Raw genomic sequence first — 26,354 nt, 5'->3', positions numbered from 1 at the left:
CGACATGTTCGTCCATCACTTCATATCAAACCCACACCACCGTAAATTGGAGGAGCAACACCTAATTTTCTGTTGGGGTACTCTCCAACTGGATGGCATTTACATCAACTTCTCCATTCTACCTCCCTTCCCATTCCCTTTCCTCCAGCTCTCCACCCATTTTCCTCTCCATGCACAGAGCCATTTCCCCTCCCCCTACTTGCTGGTGTGCCTTCCCATTACCTCCTGCCTGTGAGACTGTGCTCCTCCCCTTCCTCCCCCCCCCACCATTTTGTTCTTGCACCTGCCTACATATCATACCTTGATAAAGGGCTCAAGCCTGAAACGTTGGTTTTATATATGTATCTTTGCTATATAAAGTACCCTGTTTGATCTGTTGAGTTTCTCCAGCATTGTGTTTTTACATTTTAAAACAACACAAAATTTGTCATGGTCATGTTTCACTCAAGCTTTTATTCACGTAATGTGAAATAAACAGTACTATTCAATCTAATTTCTGGGCTAGCATGAAATTTAAATCCCAGATCAATCTTACAGACACTCAGATACTTGTGGCACACAGTATACATGCTATCATGAGCTACAAGTGAAACTGGGCAGAATAGCAGATAAACAGCACATCCCTCCCCGATGAGCTCAATGTGTTGTATGCTCACTTTGAGCAGGAAGCTAGAGAGCCCATGGCACACACCATTTCAATCTCAAGCACATCTGCCATCATCGTCACCACCACTGATGTTATATCAGCCTTCCAGAGAGTCCATATGTCCATTGAGCCTGCGCAGACAGAAGTGAATACAGATATTTTTAACCTCATCCTGCTACAAGCTGAAGTGCCTACCCAGTACCAAAGAATAGCATAATAGGCCTAAATAATTACCAGCCTCACAGGTATGTCATAACCTACTTAATTCGTCTACTGCCGCACAGGCCCAACACCGAGTCCTGAAACAACATTTTTTTTTTAAAACTTTATTTAAGATTTTATAACATGAATAACATATAGGATTACATTAAAAAAAAATTAAGAATAAAATAATAAAATTACAATACAATATCAGTAATCTAAATAAACTATACCCTCCCCAATAATTATTACACATTAATAACCCAACTCAAATTAGTCCAACCCCCCCTTTCCCCCACAAAATAGAGTGAATTAATAAAGTTAATAATATGAGAAAAAAAACCCACTTACAAAAAAAAACATAACCGATTAAAATACTAACAAAAAGAAAAGTAATTAATACTAAAATATCAGACTTAAAAAACATATTTAAATCAAACTTAAATGCATATATTTAACATACGGAGTTAAGATGAAACATATATTTAACTCAAACTTAATAAAAAAATTAGTAAAGTTAGTAACATTATCTATCAAAATTTCTTAAACAATAATTAATTCTTAAAAAAAATTATAGCATGAAAAAAAAAGATGAAAAAAAACTTTCTCTATAGAGATAAACCTTCACCAAATATCAACTAACTTCACATCTATCATCATATTAGTCACATATACCACCATCTTACAACAAAATTCAAACCTCATTAAGCATTGTACAATTCAATTTTAGTACTCTTCCACCATTTTTCCCTTTTACTCTTAAATAGTTATCCAATAAAAGCTCCAATACCACATTTAAATATCCCCAATCATTACGTTAAAATTCAGATATCCGAATAATAAAAACACATCTACAACGAAATCTGTATCTTCAACAAATGGAGCATAAACCACAATCAAAATTCAAGCCTCATTAAAAATTGTACAATTTAATTTATAACTTTCACCATTATTCCCTTTGTTCTATAACTAAAATAGCAAAATAATATACACCAGAATTACCACTCCTTTCACCTTAAAGTTAAAGAAAAAATATATAAAAAACTTATCCATCCCATTCACATTTAAATTTCAGATATTCCTTGTCTACTGAATAAACTTTACAAAACAAAACCACATCAATTTTTAGTTTTTTAAACCATCAAATACTTTCTTATGCTTTTTTTTTAATATTTAAACAAAAAAAAACCCTTCACTCTTTAATCTAATAATACAAAAAAAAGGAAAAAAAAAAACGGGTAGGAGGTTAAAAATACCCCCTCCCATCTAAACCGCGCAATGTGGTAACTCCCCCCAAAAAATGGGTGTGAGATAACTCACACGTAGCAGATGACTTTCAGGAAATAGTGCCTATCCAGTTCTCTCCCCCAACTCTCACTTCATCTTAAACTAACATCATCATTATTTAATATCCCTTTTTTTTTAAAAAAAACATTAGAAAACAAAAAGGACAACTCTTCTTTTAATCAGCTCCAACTGCCGAGTCACCATTACAACCATTCCTTCTTGGAGCACGGCTCTTTTCTTCCATCTCTTGTCTCCTTAGAGATCGCGGCGGACTATGTCTCTGTTGAAACTGAGTAATTGGCAGCTCTTGAGCAAATGCTATAGCTTCCTTTGGAGAATCAAAGAACTTTGGTTGGCAACCATCTTGAAAAACCTTCAAAACAGCTGGATATCTAAAGGTTGCCTTATAACCTTTCTTGCACAACAACTCTTTAGCAGGATTGAATTCCCGTCGTTGGAACACAACTTCTTGACTCAAATCCGCATAGAAGAAAAATCGATTATTTTGAATCATCAAGGGTGATTTTCTCTGTTGTGCATTTCTAATAGCCACTCGTAAAATTATTTCTCTGTCGTAATAATTCAAGCAACGAACCAAAACAGGTCTTGGACTTTGACCTGAAATAGGTCTTCTACATAAGGCTCTGTGAGCACGTTCCAGTATTATACCTTCCGGGAAATGTTCTTGACCCAACACCTGCAGAATCCATTCAGTAAAAATTTTATTGGGTCTGGTCCCTCCATACCTTCCGGCAAACCAATAATCTTTATATTATTCCTTCTGGATTGGTTCAAGTCCTGAAACAACTTGATAACAATTATGTCAAGACTCCAGCTCCACCTTCAACACCATAATGCAAAATAAACACCTCTAAACTCCGAGACTCCCCTACCATCCCCTCTACCACTGGATCTATGACTTCCTGTCCTGCAGACCACTATTATGATTGGTGATAGCACCTTTTCCATAATCTCCTTTAACATCAGAGTCTCGTGAGGTACTCAACCCTATACTATATTTCCTGCACTCCATGACTGTGTCAGTGAACATTACTCCAACTCCATCTATAAACTTGCAGATGCCACCACTGTCACAGATCAGACTTCAAAAAAAGATGAGTTGAAATATAGAAGGGAGATAGATAGACAGACTAGTGGATTGGTTCCAGGACCACAACCTCACCCTCATTGTTAGTAAGACTAAGAGGTTGGCCATTGACTTCCAGAATAGGATCTCTTTCCCTGTCTGCATCAATGGTACTGAGAGTAGACAGTTTCAAGAGGTAAACAGATAACCATATAATCATTTACAGCACAGAAACAGGCCAGTCTGGTCCTACTAGTCCAAGCTGAACATCATCTTCCACCTAGTCCCACTGACCTGCATTTGGCCCATAACCCTCCACATCTCTCCCATCCATATACCTATCCTTGAATATTAACATTATCTCGCTTCTACCACCATTGCCTTACCTGCATGAAAAAGCAGGGACCAGCCGTGGAAAGAGGAGCCCACTCCCCGAGGTTAGTGGAGACTCTGCAGGGTCACGACCCACTAACCGCAGGACTGCAAAAATGGCTCATGGAGCCAAACAAGGGCTTGCAACTGCACACGACAAGGACAACACCGATGGGAAGGGGAACCAGCTGTGAAATGAAACTCCACAGCACGAAGAGTTGAGAGGGACCTGACAGCAGGGCTCCTAGCTGGAAGATAAAGAAAACAGGAACGGGAGGGTGAGAAAGAAAAAAGGAAACTAGAGACACAGATAACCAACCCAGAAGAAGAGGACCAACATCAAGACACATGGAAAAAAAAAACCAAACAAACTGAGACAAGCAACTCAACAAGAAAGTCAGAAGAGACACAGATGCAAGGAAGAGAAATAGAAGACACAAATCCAAGAGCAGACACAGAAGGAGAACACCAAGTTCTGCACAGAGGAATAGGAGGTAAAAGGTTAAAAAAAATTTCAAGAACAAATAAAAGCATTAGAAGAATGGCTGACACTAGAATTTAGTGAAAAGAAAAATGAAAAGTACAGAAGAAAAAGTGAGTAGAATAGAGCTGGTCATAACAGAGGTAGGGAAAAGATTAGAAAATGTAGAAGAACGTGTAATGGCGATAGAAATGGAAGTGAACGACTTAAAAAGAAAATTGGAAGAAAGTGACAAAAAAAGTTAAAGAAACAGGAGTTGTTAGCTCAGAAGATGGATATAATGGAAAAATATAGTAGGCGAAACAATATAAAGATAGTGGGCCTTAAGGAAGATGAAGAATGCAAAGATATGAAAAAAAATTATAAAAGAATGGATCCCAAAAGTCCTGGGAATGCCAGAAATGCAGGATGGAATGGAAATAGAAAAAGCACACAGAACATTAGCCCCGAAACCACAGTCACAACAAAAACCAGTAAAATTCCTAAGATACACGACAAGAGAAAGTATATTGGAGAAGGCAATGAATAAAATTAGAGAAGACAAAAAACTACTGGAATGCAAAGGTCAAAAAATCTTTTTCTACCCAGGCATAAGTTTTGAGCTCCTGAAGAAGAGGAAGGAGTTTAACGTAGCAAAATCAATCCTATGGAAGAAAGGCTATAAATTTATGTTAAGATATCCAGCGGTGCTTAAAATTGTTATCCCAGGGCAGCAAAACAGACTGTTCTCTGATTTGGAGAAAGCATGAGAATTTGCAGAATGCCTGCAAGACAGAAAGAGATGAAGAGATGTAACAAGAACAAAGAACGATGACAAACTACATATAAAGAAGTAAAAATAATGTATAAGCAAGAACTAAAGGAGAGAAGAAAAGGGAAGTAAGGGAGAAAGCGGGGAAAAGAGGAGGAGTTAAAAAATTAATAATAAATAAAGAAAGAAAAGGGAATAAGAGGGGAAGGTTTGTTGCAATGTGAAAATAAAAGTCTTTTCTGGAGAGGGTTGGGTGGGAGAGAATAACAGTCACTGTGAAATCAGTTGACACTTGTGAACGGGTTCGCAGTACGAATGGAGAGGGGAGTTGTGGTTACCTGTCAAGGGACAAGGGGTGATACTTGGGGTTAAGGGAATTTTAGATGGGGAATGGTTGAAATATTTTATGTTTTAGAAGTGTTGTCATACAGTGCGTTAAAAAAAAAACCTGAAAAATGGAAATGGGGAAAAGGGGAAAGATGGTGGCGGAAATGAGTTGTAAACAAAGTATGAAATAACCATAAATATTAATGGAATACATAACCAAATCAAAAGGAAGAGGCTATTAAATTTACTGAAAAAAGAAAAAAATGATATAGCATTCGTGCAGGAAATGCATCTAACTGAAGTGGAACACAATAAATTAAGGAGAGACTGGGTAGGGCACGTAACGGCAGCATCATACAACTCAAAAGTCAGAGGTGTAGCTATATTAATCAATAAAAAATGTATCAATCAAAATAAAGGAGGAAATAATAGATCCAGCAGGGATGTATGTAATGATAAAGTGTCTGATATATTCAGAATTTACTCAATGTATATGCACCTAATGAAGAGATCAAAAGTTTATGCAAGATATTTTTTGAAGATTGTAGATACGCAGAGGAATATATTGATAGAAGGGGACTTTAACCTTAATTTGGATTCAAAGATGGATAAAACTGGACAAAAGCCTAGCAGAAAGAATAAAGTAGCCATATTTATGGTTAAATCAATGCAGGAAATACAACTTTTGGATTTATGGAAGAGACAACACCCAAAGGAGAAGGAATGCTCATATTATTCAAGTAGACACAAAACATATTCAAGGATTGACCTGTTCCTGTTGTCAGCACATATCCAAGAGAGAGTTAGGAAAATGGAATATAAAGCTAGGTTGTTATCGGATCATTCACCCATGTTATTAGCAATAGAGCTGGAGGCCATCCCACCAAGAACATATAGATGGAGATTAAACTCCATGCTACTTAAAAGACAGGATTTTAGAGAATTTATTGAGCACCAAATTAAAATGTACTTTGAAATAAATACGGAAACAGTGAAAGATGAATTTATATTATGGGATGCAATGAAAGCTTTCATCAGAGGGCAGATAGTAAGTTATGTAATTAAGATGAAGAAGGACTACAATTGGGAAATAGAACAACTGGAAAGGGAAATAGTAAGTACAGAAAAAGAACTAGCAACAAGGGAAGATATAACAAAAAGAGAATTGGCAGACAAAAAAAATACGAAACACTACAAACATAGAAGGTAGAGAAGAACATAATGAAGACAAAGCAGAAGTATTATGAGCTAGGAGAAAAAACGCAAAAAATACTAGCTTGGCAGCTTAAAACAGAACAAGCTAAAAGAACGGTATTTGCAACAAGGAAAAAGGACAAACAAATTACATACAACCCAACATAGATCAATGAAAACTTAAAGTAATTCTATGAGCAATTATACCGAACTGAGAATGAAGGGAAAGAAGACAAAATAGATGAGTTTCTAGCTAAAATTGAACTACCAAAATTGCAAGAAGAGGAGCAAAACAAATTGATAAAACCATTTGAAATAGAGGAAATACAGCATATATTAAAAAGGCTACCGAGCAATAAAAACACCTGGAGAGGACGGGCTCCCAATAGAATTCTATAAAACATTTAAAGACTTATTAATTCCTCCTCTCCTGGAAGTAATGAACTAGATTGAAGAAACACAAAACATGCCAGATTCATGTAAAACAGCAATAATTACTGTAATACCAAAGACGGGAAAAGATCCACTAACACCAGCATCATATAGACCAATATCTCTACTTAACTCAGATTATAAAATGATAGCAAAACTATTAGCAAACAGATTGACCGACTGTGTACCAAAAATAGTTAAACAGGATCAAACTGGATTTATTAAGAAAAGATGAACAATGGACAATATCTGTAAGTTCATTAACTTAATCCATGCAGTACAAGGAAATAAGACGCCAACAGTGGCGGTTGCTTTAGATGCAGAGAAATCCTTCGACAGGGTAGAATGGAATTATTTATTCAAAGTACTACAGAGGTTCAACCTACCAGAGAAATACATTAATTGGATTAAAGCATTATATAAGGGACCATTGGCAAAGGTGACAGTAAATGGATATATAATCGAACCAATTTAAATTAAGCAGGTCAACTTGGCAGGAATGTCCACTATTTTCCTCACTGTTTGCTTTAGCTATAGAACCCTTGGCAGAACTAATAAGAACAAAAAATAAAAGGGATAAAAATAAAAGAGAAGGAATATAAAAATCAGCCTATTTGCAGATGACATCATAGTATACTTAACAGAACCAGATTTATCAATAAAAGAATTACATAAGAAATTAAAGGAATATGGAGAAATATCGGGGTACAAGATCAATGCAAATAAAAGTGAAGCGATGCCAATAAGGTGGATTTCACAAAATTTAAGAAAGAATCACCATTTAAATGGCAAACACAAGCAATCCGATACCTAGGTATTAGACTAGATAATAATCTAGGCCATCTATACAAATTAAATTATCAGCTATTAATGAAGAAATTACAAGATTACTTAGAACTTTGGAAAGATTTACCACTAACACTGATAGGAAGGGTAAATTGCATTAAAATGAATATCTTCCCAAGGATACAATACCCATTTCAATCGTTACCAATTCCCTTAACAGAGAAATTCTTCAATGAGCTAAATAATAAGGAAATTCTTATGGAAAGGGGAGAAACTGAGGATAGCACTAGATAAATTAACAGAATGGTACAAACAAGGGGGCTTACAGCTACCAAACTTTAAGAATTATTATAGAGCAGCACAATTAAGGTATCTATCAGATTTTTATCAAACAAGGGAAAAACCAGATTGGACCAGGTTAGAGCTAGATAAAATAGGGGAGAAGGTACTAGAACATATACTTTATAAGTGGGATGAAAAACTGGTGCAACATAGAAGTTCACCAGTACTGCACCATCTGCTCAACATTTGGAAGAAGATTCACGTAGAAAGAAAAAAAAACAAATTACCAACTACCAAAATTATGATTGATGCAAAATTAACTAATCCCTTTCACAATAGATAACCTTTCCTTTAGAGAATAGGAGAGAAAAGGGATTAAAAGAATAGAAAATTGTTTTTTTGGAAATAATTTATTATCTTTTGAACAAGTACAAATATGGTATAACTCCCGGTACAATGTTTGCATACCACCAACTGAAAACCTACTTAAAGGACAAATTGGGAAACAGGCTGAGGTTACCAGAAGGAAGCAGCTTTGAATATGTGATTACAGACACAATGATAATTAAAAGATTTATAACAAACATGTACATCAAGCTGCAAGAGAAAGAGAATGATGAAATAAGCTGTAAACCCAAACAAAAGTGGGAACAAGATCTAAACATAAAGATAAATAATGAAAAATGGGAAAAGCTATGCTTTGGAACTATGAGAAATGCAATAAACATGAGGTTATGCATGATACAATATAATTGGTTACACAGACTATATATCACGCCCCAAAAATTAAATAAATGGGACCCAACAGTATCAGATAGATGCTTTCGCTGCAAGAAGGAAAAGGGAACAACAGTACATGCAATTTAGGCATGTGAGAAAGTGGAAAAGTTTTGGGAAGATCTAAATCAGGTATTAACTAAAATCACAAAAACCAACATACCAAAAAATCCAGAGAGCATTCTTCTAAGTAATACAAGAAGTAAAGAATTAGGCCTCAAATTAGATGAAGCACAAAAAAAGATTTATTATGATAGCCTTAGCTGTAGCAAAAAAATGTATGACGTCAACCTGGAAATCAGAAGAGAGCCTGAGAGTACAGCAATGGTACATAGAAATGAATAAATGTATTCCATTGGATAAAATAACATACAATTTAAAAAATAAAGTCACAGTATTCGAACAAATTTGGGATCCGTACATGGAACACAACAGAGAGGGCCTACCGTGGACTTCCACCCCCTAAAATGATAGAATGAGAAGACAAAATGAACTGACCCAGTGTGTAAAAGTAGATGACAAAATTTTCTTGTTTATTTTCATTGTGTGATGACATTGTTTAATGGGTTTATTGTATTGTACATTTTGAACGTTTAGTGGGCAGGGAGGGGGTGGGAAGGAAGGAGGGAAGGGAGGGAAAAAGGGGAGAAAATAACACTGTGTATATTCAAGAGGGAAATGTTTGTGTGTATTTTGGTTAATATGGTTCATAATGTGAAAAAATTTAAAAAAATTAAAAAATACTTACGGGCATAAATTTGCTTGAGTGAATATTGAGAAATTTTGAGCCATTTTGGGTAGACTAATTGCTAGTTTTTTTTAAAAACACATTTTCCTTGGATTGATCTATTATGCACTTTTTAAAAACTGATATTATTGCATATCATTTTTTGACTGCAGAAAACGAGTTTGGGTAACTCCATTTCAGTTGCTACTACATGAGTAGATAAATAAAGTCATTGAGCAGTGCGTTTCTGAGACAAAGGGAAGAAAAAGTTGTAAGCAGAAAAATAACAAACTTGTCATCTGCTTTACCTCAGATAGTTTATCATGACTGTCCACTGTGAAAACTGATATAAAATTGCTTTTTGCAAAGCCTGCTTTTCAATTACAATGTTACTGCAGCTGACATTTAAAGACACATTCCTTTAATTGTAAAGAGAGTCAGAGGCTATTTTTTTTTAATTCAAATCTTCTACCATCCAGGACCTGTTGTCTGGGGTTACAATCTAGGGTAGAGCAAGAGCCTAGCTGTAAGCCAGTTATCAGAGGATTGGAATTAGGGAGTGGGTGGATCTGGCATATCAAAAATGAGTGCAGTATACAATCTTCAGGAGGATTTCAGCATGTAAGCAGCAGGCAGTGGGGGAAAAAATTATCAACATTTTCATCCAGAACCCTTCAACAGGACGTCATGATGCAGTTTGACCAGCTGAGTTCCTCCAGTAGATTGTATTTTGCCCAGACAGTCTTGTGTGAATTCAGAATTGGAGTTGGTAAATCAGAAGAGTGGAAGATAATTACATTTGCCTATTTGTACTTGGATGATCACAGCACACAAGAATTGTTTTTTTTTGGATATTCGTTATTCAAAATAAGGCATACAACAAGAATACAAATGTACATAATTTTCTCACCTAATTCCCTCCCCCCCTCCATAACTACCCAAAAGAAAGAAAAAAAATTAATACATATAACAATCAAACCGTCACCACTTTAGGTGCCATCTCAACTCAGGGGAAAAAAACTCTATATATTTAAACCCATATATTTCATATACAGGCTCCACACCTTAACAAAAAATGAATAATTGTTACGTAAATTATAAGTTAACGTTTCTAATGGGATACAGGATCTCATCTCCATATGCCATCTTTGAATACTCAACTCAATTTCATTTTTCCAAGTAATTGCTAAATATTTTCTCGCCACAGCCAATGCTAATTGAATAAATGCAATCTGAAACTTATTAAGAAATTGAGTCTGGAATTAAAATTGGATATGTCCCAATAAAAATACTAAAGGATCAAGTGAAAGCTTAAATTTAAATAAACCTTCCAAAAATTACATAATTGTACTCCAAAAAGGCTTCACTGTCTCACAAAGCCATATTGAATGTAAAGAACCACCAACCTGTTTAACCACATCGAAAACACAAATCCAAAGAACTAAATCCTTATTTCCTTAACTTCACAGGAGTTAAATAAAGTTGATGTATAAAATTATAATGGACTAATCTACATCTTACATTCACTAATTTAGTCATGCAATTTTCATATATAGTCATCTAATCATCCTGAGAAATTGAAATGGACAAATCCTTTTCCCACTTAATTTTCATCTTATAAACATCTGGTTTAAACATTATATGCTGCAATAAAGCATACATCTCTGAAATAAACCCTTTTTAAAAAAACATCTTCAGTAAGTAAGTTTTCAAATCTAGACCGTCTCGGTAGCCTTAAACTTGCCCAAAATTATCTGGCAACAAAGATCGAATCTGATAGTAAGTAAATAAAGTATTTGATGGAATTCCAAATTTTTCCTGAAGTCTATGAAATGAAACAAAGTACCCAGCCTCATAACAATCTTCCACCAATCTGATGCCTCTTTGTTCCCAAAATGTCAAAAGTTGATTTTTCATTGAAAAAGAAAACATTTTATTCTGATGCAAAGGAGTTTTAGCCAAAATTTTGCCTTCAGTCCCTATAGTCTGTTTTTTTTCTTATACCATAACTCCATTAAGTGTTTTAACACAGGTAGGTTATAATTTTGCAAAAGTTGAGAATTCCATTTATAAATAAATTGATCCATTCTTTGTTCATGAATCTGAGCCAACTCAATTTTAGCCCATACTAAAGATTGACCTACTTCAAACATTCTATTAATATATTTTAGTTGCACTGGATCATAATAATTTTGAAAATGAGGTAACTGTAATCTTCCTAAAGCACATTTCCAAGTCAGATTTTGTAATGACACCCTCACCTTTCCATTAAAAATCCTCACTAATGCATTCAAATCTTTAAGGAACTTTTCAGAATTTTTCATGGAATTAATTGAAAAAGATCCTGTATACGATGAAAAATATACATTTTAATACAATTTACTCACCCTATCAGAGTTATTGGCAAATATTCCACCTATTTAAATCATGTTTCATTTTAGTCAATAAAGGAAAATAGTTCAAATCATATAAATGATTATAATTATGATCCACAGTTATTCCCAAGTATTCAATTTTATCAGACCACTTAAATTTTGCAACTTGCTTACATGCGAATAATCTGCCATTAATAAAGGCATTATTTCACTCTTGTCCAGTTAACTTTATAACCTGATAATATACCATATTACTCCAACTGTACTTGAAGATACCCCAATGATTCTGTTGGGTGTGTTAAATATATTAAAATATCATCTGCAAATAATTTTATACATATCAGCATTCACCTTAATATTACCATCCTGTCTAATCATTTGAGCCAACAGTTCTATAACCAATGCTGGTGACAAAGGATACCTTTGTCTAGTCAATCTAGACAATATAAAGGAGATATTGTCCATTTGTAATTACCCTAGCTGATGGATTTTTATACAACGTCTTCACCCAACCAATAAAGAGTGGCCCTAATTTAAATTTTTCCAATACTTTAAATTAAAAAAAAAAAACAATTTCACTCTATCAAAAGACTTCTTAGCATCTAAAGCCACCATCATAGGTTGGTCGAGTTGCTTCCGAGAAACATTAATCAAGAAAATCAACTTCACAATGTTATTTGCTGAATACCGATTCTTAATAAAACCATCCTGGTCGACATGAATCAACACTGGTAAGTACTTAACTAGTCTGTTAGCTAACACCTTAGCTACTATTTTATAATCCATATTCAATAAAGAAATTGGTCTATATGACCCTACTTATAACAGATCTCTATCTTACTTAGGAATAACTGTAATCAGTGCTTTAGAAAAAGAATCTGGAAAAGAACCACTGTCCATGGCCTATTTCAAGACCTCTAGCAATACAGGAAACAACATATCTTGAAACTCTAAAATTCTGAAGTAAAACTATCTTCATCTGGGGATTTCCCACTAGGCGTTGCTTGCAATGCTTCTAACTTCCATAACTGTAAAAAAGGCATCTAGATCTTTAACTGTTATATCCTTTAAAGACAGTAAGGCCAGATTAGACACAAATGCATCAATATGAGTTTTAATATGATCTTCTGTAGCTTCAGATGTATACAACCCCTCATAAAATAAGCAGAATTCATCATTAATCTCCTGTGGTTTATATTTAATTGTTGTATCCCATCTAATAGCATTTATTGTCCTAGAAATCTATTCAGTCTTCAATTGCCAAGCTAACATTTTATGGGCACATTCACCCAAGTCATAATAGCGTTGTTTAGTTCTCTGTAATAGTTTTTCAAATTTATACATTTGTAAGATATTATATCGTAACTTTAGCTTAGTTAAATAAGCTTTTTTTAAAAACTTCTGTTGTACTTCTTTTTCCAACTTGTCTATCTCTTTTTCTAAATCATGACTCTCCACCAAATATTTCTTTTTTACTTCTAGCTGTATAACTGATAATTTGTCCTCACAAATAAGCTTAAAATGCATCCCATAGAATGAAGTTACTTTGCACTGAACCTTCATTCATTTGCAAAAAAGATTTTATATGCTCTCTCAAAAATTTAATAAATTCAGGTTTTTTTTCCAACAACAACAACATATTAAATCTCCACCAATATGCATTTTCAACCCTTTTTGAAGCAATACAAGTAATTAATAATTAGGAATGATCAGACAAAATCCTACTTTTATATTCAGTCTGAATAAATCTACCTTGTAATTGTGCTGATACTAAAAATAGATCTATTCTAGAATAAGAATCATGCCCTAACACAATAAAAAGAGAAATCTTTTTCTGTCAGATTCATTCTCCTCTAAACCTCTAACAAATTCAAATCCTTCATCACCATCAACAACTGTTTAGCCATCTTCATCTTACCTAATGTTTTTTGGAGATTTATCCAATAAAGGATCCAAACAGCAATTGAAATCACCACCCACCAACACACTATCATAACCCTGATTTAAATTCAAAAAAGCTTCCGCCATAAAACAATCATCTACATTAGGAGCATAAACATTCCTCAAAGTCCAAGCCTCCAAAAAAATCTTATAATTAACAATCAACAATCTATCAACAGCTGCAAAAACTGAATCCAGTGTAAAAGATAACATTTTTAATGAATTAAAATAGGAACACCTCTTGCATAACTGAAATACATGCTTTTTATTAAACCACCTATACCCCTCCAATCTCCTCACCCCAAATAATATTCCCATAAAGTCAAAAAGAAATAACTAAAAAGTTAAAGATAGAAAATTAAAGAAAAGTTTAAAATAATGATAAGAACACACCCGGTTATTAAAATTCCCATAATTTCAATGAATTTATACCTTGACAAACCATATATCAATTAATCAATTCCAAGGAGTTGTTATGGTTCTCAGAGGTGGGGAAGATATCTTTTATAAATTAATGCCTGCAATTTGTAAAAGGCACCAAATCTTCAATAAGAAATCATATCTATTTCTTAAATTATATATAATCTTCTCGAGGGGTATACAACTACAAATTTCAGCATGCCATCTATCCAATTCCAAATATGTATCGGATTTCCATGTTACTGCTGTACATTTTCTACCAACTGCTAATGCAATTTTTACAAATACTTTTTGAAACAAATTAAATATTACCTAAAAAGAAAAGCATAGGGACTTGAGGGAATCAACTCCCATAACCCATTCTAAAAATGCTCCAAATTCCACCCAGAACAGTTTTAATTTAGAACATGAACAAGTGGAGTGTAAAAAAAATACCTCTCTTGATCACATCTAAAACATTTATCTGATAAATCTGATTTCACCCTATGTAATTTCTGTGGTGTAAGATACAACTAATGTAAACAATTAAATTGTACCAATCTATATCTAACATTTGTTGTATTTGTCATACTATCATACATCCAGAGTTCTGACCAATTTTTCTCCCAAATATTCATATTTAAATCCATTTCCCATCTCTGCCAAGATCTGTGAATTCCTTGCTTTCATATTCCTTTTTGCAATAATGCATACATAGCTGAAATGATTTTTTTTTAAATTTTTTTAAAAACACATTTATTACCAAAAGTTCTATTTCACTCCTTTCAGGCAATAACATTTATGGACCTAACTTATCATGTAAAAATTTCTTTATTTGATAGTAACAAAATATTGTATTATTCTGTATTGCATATTTATTTTTTAATTAATCAAATGTCATTAAATTTTCCTCTTGAAAACAGTCCATTATTTTCTTACTTTCTTTGGTAGACCAAATATCAAACAACCAGTTATTCATTGTAAATCGTATAAATCTATATTGTATCAATGGCATTTTATAAATGATTCTTCATTCCCATTTCATCATTTATCTTATCCCATATTATAATTAAATGTTTAGAAATGATGCATCTATATCTATCACTCCAGTTATTAAACTTGCATTCCATTTATACATAAAATCTTCACAAATCATCTCTCCTATTTTATCCATCTCTATCTTAATCCATGCTGGTTTCTCTCCTTCCTCAAAAAAAGAGTGAAATCTCATTTGTGCCACTTTGTAATAATTTTAAAATTTGGAAGTTGTAACCCTCCCAATTCAAATTTCCATGTTAATTTTTCTAAAGAAACCCTCGCCATTTTACCCTTCCAAAGAAAGTTTCTTGTATTATTATTCAATGCTTGGAAACATTTATGTGAATCAAATATAGGCAATTATTTAAAAAGATAATATTACTTTGGAAAAATATTAAGCTTTATACAGTTAACGCTACCTAATAAAGTTATGGTTAAATCTATCCACTTTTTTTTTTAAAAAAGTCCTCACTAATTTTTTTTTTATATAAAGTAAAATATTATAATTCACATTGGATATATTTTTTAAATTATCTATTCAAATCCCTAAATATTTTATTCCATTATTTGTCCATTTAAATTGAGTATTTCTTTTACACTGTGTGTAATTGCCCCTAGTAAGAGGCATAATCTCACTTTTATTACAATTCACTTTATAACCAGATACTAAACCATATTCCTTCATTCTGAAATATAATTTATGCAATGAGGTGTTCAGTTCAGTCAAGAAAATTATGACATCATCCACAAACAAATTCCTCTCTACTGACTAAATCCTTTAATTTCAGCATCTGACCTAACCAATTCAGCTCATGGTTCTATTGCTAAAATAAACAAAGCTGGGAACATCCTTGCTACTTGATATAGTTAATTGAAAAGAATCAGAAACTTGTCAATTTGTTACTTCTTTGGCTCTTGGTCCATTATACAAGGCTTTAATCCAATTTATACATGTTTGTTCCATACCATATTTTTCAAGAACTTTAAATAAAAACTTCTAATCTATCAAATGCCTTTTGTGCATCTGAGACCACTGCTACATTTAAGTCTCCTCTTTTCTGTGCTAAACTAATAATACCTAATAATCTGTTAACATTATCAGCCAACTTCCTTCACTTAACATATTATTAACTTTGGTAAATATTTTTGCTAGTATTTTATAATCAGCATTTAATAAAGATATAGGCCTATATGAAGATGGCTTTAAAGGATCTCGGTCTACTTTTGGAATCACTGTGATAATTGCTGTTTTAAAAATTCTGGTAAAGTATGTGTTTCATCCACCAGTCTCAACACTTCCATAAATGGAGGAATTAATAAATCTTTAAACTCTTCATAAAATTTAGACAGGAAGCCATCCTCTCCCAGGGATTTATTACTTCGTAAAGAACTCAATGCTTTCTAACCTCTAATTCTTTTATCTTCTAAATTCAATTTAGGTAAACAAATTTGAGATTAAAAAATATCTATTTTATTATCATCTTTTAAAAATTCTGACTGGTACAATTTAGAATTTTTCAAATTTTCATTAATTTCTTGCTGATTATAAGAAAGTATAACCATATAACCATTTATGGAGCGGAAACAGGCCATGTTGGCCTTTCGAGTCCCCACTGGTTCACTGATTTTGTGCGTCCTCTTCAGGCAATGGTCCTGGTAGATCACTTCGATGGGGGAGGGGGCAAAGGGAGACTCCATTGATCCTCTCTGCCACTCTTTTTGCAAACAAAGTCTGTCCGAGCATGTCTGGAATATTGCTTGGTAATCAAGTGGTTGCAGGATTTTAAAATTAAATACTGTCAACTTCTTTAACAGGTTGTTTAAAGCCTATACAGAGCACAAAGCCTTCTTCCCTCCATCATCTCATCTATCAAGAGATAGATGTTATCAAGTGGAATTATATTTATGACACCTTTGACCTCCAATTTCATCAACCTATACATCAGCCTACTTCTAACCTCTCTTCCCCTTTTAATGGTTTCCTGAATAGGATTTTCAGTTGAACTTTTGAAATTCTAAAGAAATAGAAAAAGTACTATTTAGAGCTTAGAAGGCAAAGGTGACAGCAAATGAGCTCTTAAGGATAAACACTGAAGTTTACCAAAAGAAAGAATACAATATGCATTAAAGTTCTAATAACCTGCCAACTGATGGTTCAAAAATCATGACGGTTTAGCATCCAACTTGCTAGATGAGGTTTCCTGTGTTCCTTACTTCCCATGCTTCAAAAGAGAGGCCTTATTTTCTGCACTTCCTTTTTAAACACACCAGCTATTCTGGAAAATCCTATCGTGTTACTGTGACATCCAGAAGAAAGTAACTGAAAAGTGTTTCTACATTGAGATAATATCCAATATTCTAAAAATATTCTGGGACAACCAAAATCTTGAGATTACCACATTACCAAAGTTTTGCTGTACTATGACATAATCAAGGACAAAACAACCTAATCTCAGAGTAACTAATTTAAATAATTAACATTTGCCTACATTTCCATGGTCTAATTTTAAATACAGACCAGATTAACAGAAATAAGGTCTCTCCCTGCTTGTACTTTAAAAGAAAATCTGACATATCCAGATACAAGCTTGGATTTAAAATCAATGGGGTTTTTTCTGTAAAGGTAGAATGAAGAACGACCGCAACCGCTGAAAGCCTCGACCTTCCAAAACCATTCAATGAAATACATCACAAACTTGTCATTATACAGAAAGAAAAAGCAAGAGAGAGTGAGAAACATTAAGTTTGACAGTTTGTTTTTATTATCTGGGATCAACACCTTCAATGGAGTCAAATTTAACAATTGCTGACCTTCAAAAAGAAATCTGGAATAGGCATTGATCAAATTTCTAATGTCAAAGTTTGATTCAGTCTTCAGGAACTGCATATCTATTTACTTTCCCATTTTCAATTTTCCTGCTAATCTTTAGAATCAGAATTTGTTGTCAAGATTAAGTCATGAAATTAGTGTTGTTCGAAACACGAACAGAAATAATCCTATACATTTTAAAAATTTGATTACCTAGGCTTTTCCATTTCTGCGTCGGAATCAGAATCTTCACTACAACTGAGATGAGCGTTATTTACTTTGATATTTGTATCCAGTGCTGATTTTATTGCTTCAACATCAGCTTTAAATACATTCTGGTATAACGTTTCATACAGAATGGACTGGTATATTAGAATAATTCTTAGTTGCAATAATTGTTCTCGATACTTGTTCTGTCTTTAATTGCCCTTTCACCCAATTCTTATTTGCTTTGTTCTCATCACTTTCCCGATTGTATATGGTTGTAATGTATTATATTGAAGTTGTTTTTATTAAAAAGAGATCTTCGTATTTCCTCACCAATGTGCCTCTGTAGATCTTTTTACAAACCTGCCTCATCCATGTTGAATTATTTTACTTCCCACATATAATCCTTCTTAATTTTTGAAGTACAACTTATTATTTGGCCACATAAATGCACCTTAATTGCATCCCATAATATAAATTTGTTCGTAACTGTATTAGAATTTTTCTTCTAATAAATTCACAAAAATCCTTCCTTTTTAATAACACTTAAATCTCCATCTATAAACTGATTCTTCTCTATTATTGTTATTGCCATCAATAGATGAGAATGATGAGATAAAATTCTTGCTTTATATTATGATTCATTAATTCTACTTTGAAGCTCTGCTGATACCAAAAATAAATCTACTAGAGTAAGAATTATGCCAATTTGAATAAAATGAGTAATCTTTTTCTCTCGGATGGAATCTTCTCCAAGCATCTATTAAATTTAAGTCTTTCATCAATGGTAATGTTGCTTTAGCTGTTTTAAACCTCAGTGTAACTCTGGTAAACCCATTGAAAACTGGATTTAAACAAAAAATGAAGTTTCCACCAATTAATATATTCCCAAATGCATTTGCCAAATTCAAAAATGTTTCCTGTAAAAACCTTTCATTATCCACATTAGGTGCATATATATTCATAAGTGTCTAGTGTTCTGAAAATATTTGACATTGAATAATAATGCATCTTCCTGCTGGGTCTGAAATTACATTTTGAATTTTAATTGAAAGTTTTTTTTAAGCAATCAAAATAGCTATACCTTTAGCTTTTGAATTAAATGAAGCTTCAACATATCCTACCCAATCTTGTTTAAACCTCTGATGTTCTTTTCCTGTAAGAAAGCAATATCTACTTTCATTTTTTTTTAAAATATGCATTAATATCCTTTTTTGCTTGACAGGGGACAGGGCTATTAAGCCTGTCAATATTATAACTTAAATATTTCAACAATTTACTGATTAATATATTCTTCATCATCCATTAAGAAGCATCTTCCCTTTACCTCCCCCTCAACTCCTTGGGTCTTCAACTCTAATCTAAAACTTTTGCAAGCCATTTACCTCTAACCAATCCAGGTAATAAGACAGAAAAAAATGAAAAAAGAATAAGAAGAAAAACAGTGATAAAAAACAATGTTGTTAAAATAACTTACAACAACATTATTTCCTCCTATGGGTAGTGGCTAAAATCACCAGCACACACGTTTTGGTAGATGTCAGTCCATTGTCCTCTGGCTCCCCTGAAGGGTCATATCTAATAGATAGAATTGCTTAAATCAATGAAGTCCTGCTTGCTGTATTACTCTGTGTTCAACCTCAACCCAGATAATAAAAACAAACTGTCAAACGTGGAATATTCTGCAAGGCATCCACAAACTCCTGCATGCTTACAGGATCAGTGAAGAATCCATCCAGCCCTCCTTGAGTGACAATCTTAAGAGTAGCAGGGTATCACAGCATAAAACAGTATCCTTTTTTCCAAAGAATATTCTTCACTGGATTGAATTCTTTCCTCATTGTCAACAACTGAAAATTGATGTCAGGATAAAAGAAGATTTTATTTCCATTATACTCAATGGTACCCGTCTTTCTTTAGCTTGCTTTGCTGTAGGTTCCAACACATTCTCACAAACTTGATAACAAAAAACCTTTACTAATATAGGCAGTGACTTTTGATCATAGAGTGGCTTGGGTCTCCAAGCTCTATGTGCTCTTTCGATTTCAATATCTCCTTGAAATTTGTCTCGTCTAATAATTCCTGGGATCCAACGTTGGAGAAAAGTTATCATATTATCTCCTCCATTATCTTCTTTAAGACCAACAATCTTAATGTTGTTCCTTCTACTAAAATTCTCTAGCAAGTCCACTTTCTCACAGTCATTTATTTTCAAGATCCAGTGCATCCATGGTATTTTCCATTTTCCCCATTCTATCTTGCACTATATCAACACCAAATTCCACATTTTTAACTGTCTTCTGTATCTTCATTAATTTTCCCCTCATTATATTATCTATTTCATATCTTTTATTTTTCTCCTCTAATTTTTTTTAATGTCCAAACTTATTTGCTTCAGCTCTCCTATTACAGAGATGTCTCAGGACTTATTTTTTGAGCACCCAATCTAGTCTGAACTTTGGCACCACCTTTGACAGCAGCAGCATCTTCATCTTGTTCAACTTCTACTACTTCCTGTTGAATCTGTTCTGGTCCTTCTTCATCATCATTGTGTTGAAATCCAGTCGAAACAAACTTCCTTCTCTCGCGATGTCGTTGATATCCTCGCTCCTGCACATGTACAGCTTTTCACGCACGCGTAGTTGTACATTATCATTGTCTTCTTCATTTCTCTGGACCCCGAGCAGTAGTGGCACTGCAGATCACTGCATGACCACTTTTGGAGCCCTCATTGATTTGGTAGGAACCATTATCACAGCACTCAGATCCATTTGTAAGGTAGGCCCTTCTTGATCTTGTTGTTTTTTCTGCAATGTTCCTCATGCTCCAGCGATGTTCTCATCTTTCTTTGGTGAGATTAATGTCTGTCCTCTGTCGCTTATGTACTTTTGTTTTATATAAACTCTTTAATTCCTGTCTCTTTGCTTCTTTTTCACTTTGTTTTTAATAAACTGTTTCTCGGGAGAGACAGATTTTCACGTCCTGACTACGTCATCATGTGATGTCCCCCGAGAGTCACACTTAAGAAGATGAAATGAGAATAAAAATAAATAATTGAAAGTGTTGGAAAGAGAAACACAAGAATTAACTATCTTTATTTTCTTTGGCTTGGCTTCGCAGATGAAGATTTATGGAGGGGTATGTCCACATCTGCTGCAGGCTCATTGGTGACTGACAAGTCCGACGTGGTTGGGTTTTTCCTCCTTTGTCTTTTGTCAGTGAGTTGGGCTCTGCAGTCTTCTTCAAAGGAGGTTGCTGCCCGCCAAACTGAGGTGCCAAGATGCACGTTTGGAGGCGATATCAGCCCACTGGTGGTGGTCGATGTGGCAGGCACCAAGAGATTTCTTTAAGCAGTCCTTGTACCTCTTCTTTGGTGCACCTCTGTCTCGGTGGCCAGTGGAGAGCTCGCCATATAACATGATCTTGGGAAGGTGATGGTCCTCCATTCTGGAGACGTGACCCACCCAGCGCAGTTGGGTCTTCAGCAGCATGGATTCGATGCTTGTGGACTCTGCAAGCTCGAGTACTTCGATGTTGGTGATGAAGTCACTCCAATGAATGTTGAGGATGGAGTTGAGACAGCGCTGATGGAAGCGTTCTAGGAGCCGTAGGTGAATTAACTATATGAAGAATAATAATACAATACAGAACTTAAATGCGTTTGAGAGTCACTGATAGGACCCTTGAGAATTAGTTGTTGAGGAGTACATAGATTGTGATGGCAGACTGAAAACACTATAGAGGCAATAGCCCTGTTTTGTTTAATATCCGAATTCATGGAAATTGACTCAATTGTAGACCTATTGGTTCAGATTTCATTGGCTTGCATATCTTGCGAAACAAAAGAATGAGACAAATCCCCATGGCAGCTGAACCAGAAGAGAGTGCTCCAGAGACACACTATAAATATTCAAAGGAATTCCTGAAAGCCTTATTAGTTTGCACCCCTCATTACACTCGGCCTGTGCAATTGTGAGTACGATAATGAAACATACAATTGTTGTAGGTCAATTAAGTATAATTGGATGGCATGGGTACATGCACTGGAAGAGCCTTTTACTGTATTTATATTTGCATGAACCATCTAGAAACAAAGTTTAAAAAAGTATTAATGAAAAGATACTTGAATATGTAATCTTAATGAGGAAACATCAGTTTCTATGGTAACTCACCCTTGGCACTCATTGTCAATCATTTTTAATATTTTTATATTATTTCCTAAGTTTATAATTTTTATTGAATGACTGAAGAACCACAGAACACTACAGCATAGAAACAGGCCTCTTTAGCCCTTCTAGTCTGTGCTGAACCTTTTTTTTTGCCTTGTCCCACTGACTTGCACCCAGTCATCCATACCTTTCCCATCCATCTACCTGTCCAAATTCTTCTTAAATGTTAAAATTGAGCCCACATTCACCACCTCAGTTGCCAGCTCGTTGTACACTCCCACCATTCTTTGTGTGAAGAAGTTCCTTCTCATGTTTGCCCTAAATCTATCCCTTTTCACTCTTAATCCATGTCCTCTGGTTTGTATCTCACCTATCCTCAGCAGAAAAAAAGCCTATCTACATTTACTCTATCTATCCCCTCCAAATAATTTTAAATGCCTCTATCAAATCTCCCCTCATTCTTCTATTCTCCAGGGAATAAAGTCCTAACCTGTTTAATCTTTCCCTGTAACTCAGTTCCTGATGTCCGGGTAAATAGTCTCTGCACACCATCATAATGATATCTTTCCTGTAGTTAGGTGACTAAGTTTGCACACAATATTCCAAATTGGTGTCATCACCCATGTTTTATACAACTTTTCCTTAACATCCCAACTCCTATACTCAAAACTGATTTATGAAGGCCAACATGCTAAATGCCCTCTTTACAGCCATATCTACCCATGATGCCACTTTTATTTTTTTTTAAATAATTTTTTCTTCCATTTCAATCTTTTCATTGGCTTTTATAATAAATACAATACAATGAAGAACAAAACTGAAAATACAATATGTATATACTGTATATCAAGATAAACTTCAACAACAGTATAAACTCAGTACCCCTGCCACTGCACTGGGTGAAGACAGAAAAGAAAAAAATTAACCAAAGAAACATCCGAGCAGCTTACCCTGAGGGATACATTTATTTTGTAGCTTTTGATTCATACCATGAATCAAAACAAAGGTAAGACTATATCTCATCTGGAAGAATGAGTACATCTAAACACATTAAAAAAAAAAACATTTACATCAAATGAAAATAAGACATAAAAGGTCACCATGCATCTCCAAATTTCACCATGGATCAAATACAAAATATTGTGGCGGCGCACATCCTCATGGCGAACCGGCCCCGCTTGTATTGCCACGTGGCGGGGCAGCCATGGGGAAATGGCATCATCAGAGGTTTCTCTCTGACTCCAGTATCCCTTCTAGTGTGCACCCTGGGCAGCGATTATGATGTCACAATGCACCAGGTGACTGAGCTCATGCCACCCTTAAAAGGGTGTGCTGAATTTGAATAAAAACTCTCATTAATGACCCTCAACCTGGTGGCTGTGTTTCTTCCACTGCTCACAGTGGAGTATTGTGTGCAAATTTAGTCACCTAACCCCGATGTTCTATCATGTCGTGAGCACTCTGGACCAAGATATGGCAGCGAGGGTGGACGACATCATCCACCACGCCCAGCTACGGGCAAGTACACCGCCCTCAAAGACCTGCTGCTTGGAACTTTCGGGATAACTCCCCAGTAATGGGCTGTGCCAGTCTCCTTCATCAAGATGGGCTTGAGGACCATAGTCCGTCAGCACTGATGGATGAAATGGTGGTCCTGGTGGAAAACCACAAGCCTGGTTTTCTCTTCTACCAGATATTCCTGGAACAGATGCTGGAGGACATCCAGCTGCTCCTCACTGATGAAGACAAGTAGGTAAGATGGCCATTACCACCTCTTTCTGCCTCTTCAAGTTCTTGCACATGCCCTTGGTCTATAGAACGTGGCACAAACGTTCCAGCACCTCATGGACATGGTTGGGAAAGACCTGGACTTTGTGTTCATTTACCTGGATGATATTCTCATTGCCAGTCACCACCGCAATTAATACAAAGTCCACTTCCGCACACTCTTTGCCCGGCTGGCAGACTTAGGCCTCATGGTCAACGTGGCCAAATGCCAGTTCGGGAAGGAGTCCCTCCAGTTCCTGGGGCCGCGCCGGCACTAGAGAAGGTAGCGGCTATTCAACAATTCCCCAAACCCTCCAACCTGAAAGACCTCCAAGTGTTCACAGGGATGGTGAACTTTTACCATCGTTTCATCCCTGGAGCCGCATGCACCATGAGCCCATTGTTCACACTCATGGCCACCAGAGAAAAGTCTTTATCATGGTCAGAGGAGGCGGACAGGGCTTTCATGGCGACAAAGGAGGCTCTAGCCAGCACCATGCTGCTGGTGTACCCGCGGCTGGAGGCACACATGGCACTCTCCGTGGATGCCTCAGCTACAGCAGTGGGGGTTATGGAACAGTGGTTCGATGGACAATGGTGCCCTTTTTCAGCAAGCAGCTGCACCCGCTGGAGCTCAAAGGTGCACATCCAGTGCCTTCAACCGGGAGCTTCTGGCACTGTATTTGGCCATCCGCTACTTCCTCAAAGGCAGGCCATTCACAGCCTTTGCGAATCACAAGCCCCTCACTCAAGCACTGGTGATGGTCAAGAATCTGTGGACCACCAGACAGCAGTGCCACCTTCGTACGTGTCCGAGTTCACGATTGACATCCAACACAGGGCTGGCAAGGACAATGTAGTGGCGGATGCGCTCTCCCGTCCAGTCATCGACACTCTCACACCTGGCCTGGATTATGAGCAACTGGCCCAGGCATAGAGGAACAATATGGAGACCCAGGCCTTGTGGACCATCATCTCAGGTCTCAAACTCAAAGATGTATGGGTGCCCAGCAGCCAGGACACATTGCTCTGCGACATCTCAACAGGCACACCACGCCAAGTGGTCCCTCTGCACTGGAGGGTGAAGGTCTTTAGTCTGATCCATGACCTCACTCACCCAGTGGTAAAGACAACCATGCGGATGATCGCGGAGCGGTTTATGTGGCACGGGCTGAAGGAGGTGGCGGAACTGGCCAGGAACTGTACCAGGTGCCAGACCTCTAAGGTCCAGCACACACGCGAGCCTCAATCCAGAACTTCGACCCGGAGGTTCGCAGATTCAGACACATCCACGTTGATGTCGTCAGGCCTCTGCCGGTGTCTAAGGATGTTTGTTACTTCCTCACGGTGGTGGACCAGGCCACAAGGTGGCCGGATGCCATCCCGATAAAGGAGGCCTCTGCAGAGATGTGCGCCAGGACTCTGGTCAGCCAATGGATCGTCCGTTTCGGAGTCCCATCACACATCACTAGTGACAGGGGTGCAGTTCACATCTGCCCTGTGGACTCAGATTGTGAAGCTCCTGGGGGTCAAGTTCCATCACACTACAGCAACAACCTGCAGTCCAATGGGTTGGTGGAGAGGTTCCACAAGCACCTGAAGGCATCGCTTATGGCCAGGGTCTCCAGACCAGACTGGGTGGATGAACTACCCTGGGTCCTCCTTGGGATTAGGACGGCACCCAAGGAGGACCTGCAGGCCTCATCAACAGAAATGGTCTATGGTGCACCACTTACCCTGCCGGGTGAGTTTTTCAGCCCAGACCCTGACGCCACTGCCACCGACAAAAACCTGCTGGCAGATCTACGCAACTGGCCTCCAGGCAACTGGCCTCCCTAGCTCCCCTATACCCGGCACCCAGCCATTTAATCTCCACAAAGAGCTCGACTCAGCCCAGTTCATTTTCGTGCAGAGGGGACCACAAGTGCACCACTGCAACGACCATATGAGGAGCCATACAAAGTCTTCCACTGGTCCGGCAGAACCTTCACCCTGGACATGGGCAGGGAGGGGGGGGGAGGGGGATGGGGAAGAGAAGAGAGGAACATTTTACAGTGGACTACCTGAAGGCAGCTCATCTGGACTTATCACAGCCAGTGCAGATGGTTGCACCAAGTGCCCGGGCCAGTCGCCAAAGCGACAGGACAAGTATCCGGTTCTGGGGGTTTGTGTGGCGGAGCACATCCATATGGCGAACTGGCCCCACTTGTATCACCATGTGGCGGGGCAGCCATGGAGAATTGGCATAATCAGAGGTTTCTCTCTGACTCCAGTATCCCTTCCAGCGTGCACCCTGGGC

General features: G+C 36.4%; 1 long non-coding RNA gene across 5 annotated transcripts; it reads right to left on the bottom strand.

The window, feature by feature from the left end:
- Positions 1–433: 433 nt before the first annotated feature.
- LOC138739237 (uncharacterized) lies at positions 434–26,332 on the bottom strand. Of its 5 annotated transcripts, XR_011342109.1 has the most exons (4): positions 23,389–23,514; positions 19,597–19,697; positions 19,204–19,275; positions 434–777 (listed from the first exon to the last, which is right to left on the bottom strand). It is a non-coding gene; the product is annotated as an uncharacterized lncRNA (long non-coding RNA). The 5 variants fall into 5 exon arrangements; XR_011342105.1 differs by lacking the exons at positions 19,597–19,697; positions 23,389–23,514 and adding an exon at positions 26,119–26,332; XR_011342108.1 differs by lacking the exon at positions 19,597–19,697 and having other exon boundaries at positions 23,359–23,514.
- Positions 26,333–26,354: the final 22 nt, after the last annotated feature.

Source organism: Narcine bancroftii, chromosome 7 (assembly GCF_036971445.1).
Source record: "Narcine bancroftii isolate sNarBan1 chromosome 7, sNarBan1.hap1, whole genome shotgun sequence".
Lineage (NCBI taxonomy): Eukaryota > Metazoa > Chordata > Chondrichthyes > Torpediniformes > Narcinidae > Narcine > Narcine bancroftii.
Note: the sequence above shows the minus strand (reverse complement) of the source record. Positions and strands in the feature narration are given on the sequence as shown.